Source organism: Elephas maximus, chromosome 11 (assembly GCF_024166365.1).
Source record: "Elephas maximus indicus isolate mEleMax1 chromosome 11, mEleMax1 primary haplotype, whole genome shotgun sequence".
In the NCBI taxonomy this organism is placed as follows: Eukaryota; Metazoa; Chordata; class Mammalia; order Proboscidea; family Elephantidae; genus Elephas; species Elephas maximus.
Genome location: NC_064829.1, coordinates 101,979,731 through 101,985,737, shown reverse-complemented (window position 1 = coordinate 101,985,737; position 6,007 = coordinate 101,979,731).

The window sequence follows — 6,007 nt, the reverse complement described above, 5'->3', positions numbered from 1 at the left end:
ATTCTGACTCATGGCAACCCCATAGTGTTGCAAAGCAAAACTGTACTCCATAGGGTTTTCAAGGCTGTGACTTTTCAAAAGCAGATGGCTAGGCCTTCCTTCCGAAGTACCTCTGGGTGAGTTCTAGCCAGTTCATAGTCAAGTGCCTAGCCGTTTGCACCACCCAGTAGCTAATAATAATAATAGTAGTTAACAAATATTGGACACTTAAAAGATGTCGGAACAAGAGCCTTCACACAAACAGATATATGCACACCCATGTTTATTGCAGCTCTGTTTACAATAGCAAAAAGCTGGAAGCAACCAAGGTGTCCATCAACGGATGAATGGGTAAATAAATTGTGGTATATTCACACAATGGAATACTACGCATCGATAAAGAATAGTGACGAATCTGTGAAACATTTCATAACATGGAGGAACCTGGAAGGCATTATGCTGAGCGAAATCAGTCAGAGGCAAAAGGACAAATATTGTATAAGACCACTATTATAAGATCTTGAGAAATAGTATAAACTGAGAAGAACACATACTTTTGTGGTTATGAGGGGGGGAGGGAGGGAGAGGGTTTTTTACTGATTAATTAGTAGATAAGAACTGCTTTAGGTGAAGGGAAGGACAACACTGAATACATGGAAGGTCAGCTCAATTGGACCGGACCAAAAGCAAAGAAGTTTCCGGGATAAAATGAATGCTTCAAAGGTCAGTGGAGCAAGGGCGGGGGTTTGGGAACCATGGTTTAAGGGGACTTCTAAGTCAATTGGCAAAATAATTCTATTAGGAAAACATTCTGCATCCCACTTTGAAATGTGGCGTATGGGGTCTTAAATGCTAACAAGCGGCCATCTAAGATGCATCAATTGGCCTCAACCCACCTGGAGCAAAGGAGAATGAAGAATACCAAGGTCACACGACAACTAAGAGCCCAAGAGACAGAAAGGGCCACATGAACCAGAGACCTACATCATCCTGAGACCAGAAGAACTAGTTGGTGCCCGGCCACAATCGATGACTGCCCTGACAGGGAGCACAATAGAGAACCCCTGAGGGAGCAAGAGATCAGTGGGATGCAGACCCCAAATTCTCATAAAAAGACCATACTTAATGGTCTGACTGAGACTAGAGGAATCCCGGCCAAACCTTCTGTTGGCACAGGACAGGAACCATCCCCGAAGAGAACTCATCAGACATGAAAGGGACTGGACAGTGGGTAGGAGAGAGATGCTGATGAAGAGTGAGCTAATTATATCAGGTGGACACTTGAGATTGTGTTGGCATCTCCTGTCTGGAGGGGGGATGGGAGGTTAGAGAGAGTGGGAAGCTGGCAAAATTGTCACGAAAGGAGAGACTGGAAGGGCTGACTCATTAGGGGGAGAGCAAGTGGGAGTAAGGAGTAAGATGTATATAAACTTATATGTGACAGACTGACTTGATTTGTAAACGTTCACTTGAAGCTCAATAAAAGTTAATAAAAAAAAAAAAAGATGTCGGACCCTGTTTTAATCACTTTCCATGTGTCAGCTTGATTTTCACACAAGCCCTATAAGGTAGGTATTATCCTTACCCACATTTTCCAGATGAGAAACACCATTCACCCGTTGCCATCTAGTCGATTCCCACTCCTAGGCATCCTATCGAACAGAGTAGAACTGCCCCATAGGGCAGCAGTTCTACTTTATGGGAGCAGACCGCCACATCTTTCTCCCACAGAGCGGCTGGTGGGTTCGAACCACCAACCCTTCGATTAGCAGCTGAGTGCTTAACTACTGCACCACCAGGGCTCCTTCCAGATGAGGAAACTGAGGTACAAAGGTGCTAATTAGTGTGTAAAACATCACAAGCTACTAAGTGGGGACCAGGATTTGAACCCCAGGTGTTAACTCCAAAACCCATGGCTCTTTTTTGTTTGTTTAGTTTCTTGTAATGATGACTGCAACAAATTACCACAGGCTGATGTGGTGTAAAGCAACAGAAATTTAGTGCCTCAGAGTTCTGGAAACCAGAAGTCTGAAATCAAAGTGGTGGTCCTTCAAGGTACAGTACTGGGATGAAGGCGGCGGGGAGGGGGGGATGCGCATGTGGGAGCGTTTGACGACAGCAGAGGGCGCTAGTGAGGCCGACAGCGATGCGCGCTCCCAATACCGCCTAAGGCCGCTTGTCACTGTCCAACCCCCACCCTACTGCGTCCACAGTGGTGCTGGCCTCTTGTCCCTTCTCCAGGGAAACTCTGTGGGGTCGTCAAAGTGAGACGTGGGCCCTAAACCTTGGCTCCGTCCCTTTCTCTAGGGGAAGCAGCTCTTGGGTTGGAAGAGACAGTCCTGAGCCCTGAGGGTCCCTGTGCAGCCCTGCTCAATGCGCCAAAGGTCAAGGCGAGCCATCCCCTGACCCTGAGGCCTTTCTGGAGTTGGCCCCGCGGATGGCTACGTGGGTGACGACGACAAGGGTGTAAGCCCCCTGTGCTGCTCACTCCCCTGGCGGGGGCGTGGGCAGGGGCGCTGGCCGGGGCGCGCGCGGAGGGCTGGCCTGTTGGCTGCCAGCTACCCGAAGTGCCCTAGCGTCCATCTGGGCCCATGGCCTGGCCCCTGTCACCTGGGGGGCAGGAGGGCCGACAGAACCATGCCGATACTCCCAGCCAAGAATAACAAACTCTCTCACTGGGTTCCCTTGTCTTCTTCCAACGTTATGGAGAAGTTGGCTGGGTTAGCCCTTGCTGTCTTCAGTGAGGTTGGGGTTCCTCCCTGACACCTTGGGTGGCCCAGAAGAGAGGCAAGACTGGGACCAGGAGAGCAGCAAGGAAGGAGGACTGGGGTGGAGCAGGAATGGGAGGAGGGGGTGGGGGCCAAGGAGGCAGCAACTGGGCATGTGGAGGGATGAGGCACCCAGAGAGACACCCAGGTGTCCAGCTGTATGACTCTTAGATGTGGGACCATTTCTTGAGTGGGTGGGTGGTGTTCTCTCTTATTTCCCCAGTTGCTTTATTCTTCCTGTTTCTAGTAATTCTTAACCTCTGACCACCTATGATGGTTAATTTTGTGTGCCATCTTGGCTAGGCTGTGGTTCCAGTAGTTCTGCCAAACACTAGACTAGTTGCTATTCCATAATGTAATTGAATGCAGTGTAACTTATTCAGTTGAAATAGGAGTTTCCTTCTCCGTGGGCTCTGCACTCTTCCTGTCGCCAGATCTACGGATCTTGAGACAGACGGGTTGCGGCCTGCAAGCCTACAGAAGTCTCCAGCCTATGGATTTTGGACTTGCCAGCCCCACCAACTGCACGAGCCAAGCCCCTTTGAAGTAAAAATCTCTCTTTCTCTCTATACATACATGCACATATATGTACAACAAAAACCCAAACCCGTTGTCGTCGAGTCAATTGTGACTCATAGAGACCCTATATGACTGGGTAGAACTACCCCACAGGGTTTCCAAGGAGAAGCTGGTAGATTCGAACTGCTGACCTTTTGGTTAGCAGCCGAGTTCTTAACCACTACTCCACCAGGGCTCCATACATGTACATACATACATGCTGGTGGGAATATAAAATGGTGCAGCCTGGGTAGCAAACAGTTTGGCGGTTCCTCAAAAAGTTAAACATAGACTTACCATATGACCCAGCAATTCCACTCCTAAGTATATACCCCAAAGAGTTGAAAGTAGGGACTCCAAGAGATAACTTGTATACCATTGTTCATGGCAGCACTATTCCCAATAGTCAAAAGGTGGCAACGACCCAAGTGTCCATCGACAGATGAACGGACAAACACAATGTGGTCTGTGTGTACAATGGAATATTACTCACTCATAAAGAGAAGTGAAGTCCTGATACGTGCTTCAGCATGGATGAACCTTGAAAACATCATGCCGAGTGGAATAAGTTGGGCACAAAAGGACAGATGGTGTACGACTCAATGTATGTGAAATATCGAGAATCAGCAAATGTACAGAGACAGGAAGTGGACTGGTGGTTACCAGGGGCTGGGAGGAGGGAGGTTTGGGGAGGTATTTCTTTAATGGGCACCAAGTTTCTGTTTGGGAAGATGAAAAGATTTTGGAAATAGTAGTGATGGTTGCACAACCTTGTGAATATGATTAAGGCTACTGAATGATATACTTAAAAAGGATTAAAATGGCCAATTTTATGTTACATATATTTTATCAGAATAATTTTTTAAAAATAAAAAAAATATGAAGGCAGGGATTTCTACATGTTTATTTCCTGCTGGGAGTCCCTGGGTGGTTCAAACGGTTAACACACTCAGGTGCTAATGGAAAGACTGGAGGGTCGAGTCCACCCAGAAGCACCTCGGAAGAAAGTCCTGGCAATCTACATTAAAAAAAAATCAGCAATTAAAACCTCCACGGAGCGCAGATCAACTCTAACACACATGAGGTCGCCATGAGTTGGAATGGACTCCACTGGTTTTTGGTTTCTCCCCTGCTGGGTCCCTAGAGGTTAGAACAGCTTCTGGCATATAGTAGGCGCTGGGTGGATGGATTAAAAAAAAAAAAACCCAAAACAGGACAATTCTGTGGCCAAATTGGGCTGCCCAGGTCCCAAATGACCCCTTATCACCCACAGTATGCTTTAAAAGAAAATATTTTCACTCTCAGAACTGAACATTCTGGGGTGACCCACCCCCGCACCATGTTAGCACCTCTAGACCAGGGAAGACATCGCCTTGACAACCTGACTCTCCCAGACCCTGGCCTTGAACAGGACCTGGCTCTGGAGGAGCCTCAGTACATGTCTGTGAGATGAACACATCTGCAGAGTCATGGAGCAATTTTGGTCAGATCAGATTCTGCCTCAAAGCCGCAGAAGGAATCCATACAGCAGACACCCTGATCTCGGACTCCCAGCATCCAGAACTTCGAGACAGTACATTTCTGTTCCTTAAAGCCACCCACTTCCTGATATTTTGTTACAGCAGCCCTCAGAATCTAATACACCAGATAAAATCTCAGTGTTAATGTGAAAATAGGGCTGACCTGGCAGAGCTCCTGAAAGGGTCTCAGGGACCAGTTCTGGGCCACTCTTAAGAGAACTGCTGTATGAATGCATGTATTCACACAAGGATACATGGGTACTGCCATTATCTTCACTTTACAGAAGAGAAAGCTGAGGCCCAGAAAGGTGAAGTTATTGGTCCAGAGTCACATAGATGGTAAGTTATGTCAGGAGACAGAAGCCAGTGACCTGAGCTTCAATCTCTCCCCCTGAGGCCCTAGCAAGTCTTTCTGGGGATAAAATGGGGAAATATTACTGGCTAAGCGACCATCACGAGGATATATAACTGCTTGGTGCCTCAGCTTCCCTAGCTGTAAAATGGGTCTAGTAATAGTGCCTAGCTCAGAGCCTTGTTATGGAGTAAATGTTGTTGTTAGCCACTGTCCAGTCGATTCTGACTCATAGAGAGATGTATAACAGAACGAAATGCTGCCCGGAATAAATGAGTGCTCCCTAAATGTGAGCTGTGATCATCATAAACCCACTGCAGTTGAGTGGATTCTGACTCATAGCAACACTATAGGACAGAGTAGATCTGCCCCAAGAGGGTTTCCGAGGAGCAGCTGTTGGTTTTGAATGGCCGGCCTTTTGGTTAGCAGCAACCAGGGTTTCCTAAACGAGTTTAAAAACATTTGTATGAGAGAGTGCACACAGGTGTTCGAGAGGTGTGTGTCTCAGTTCCCCCATTTGTCCAACCAGAGGCAGGGCCATGCCCTCTATGAGCCCCTCCCTTCCTGCTTCTTCTGAGACCTGATCTCCATATTCAATACTTGCATTAGGGTCTCTTGGGGGCATGTGAGCACCTGAAGACCCCCCATCATCCATGCCAGACCTGGGGGCATCTGGGGAGGAGCTTGGGGTGAGGGATGTAGGATCCCTCAGGGAAGGGCTGGCGCACACGCCTGGGTCCCATCCTCTGTGCACAAACCCTGGGTTCCAATTTAAGCTCTAACAGGGAGCTCGGTTGTTGGGGTTTCCGTTCCTGAAGGGGGAGTGAATG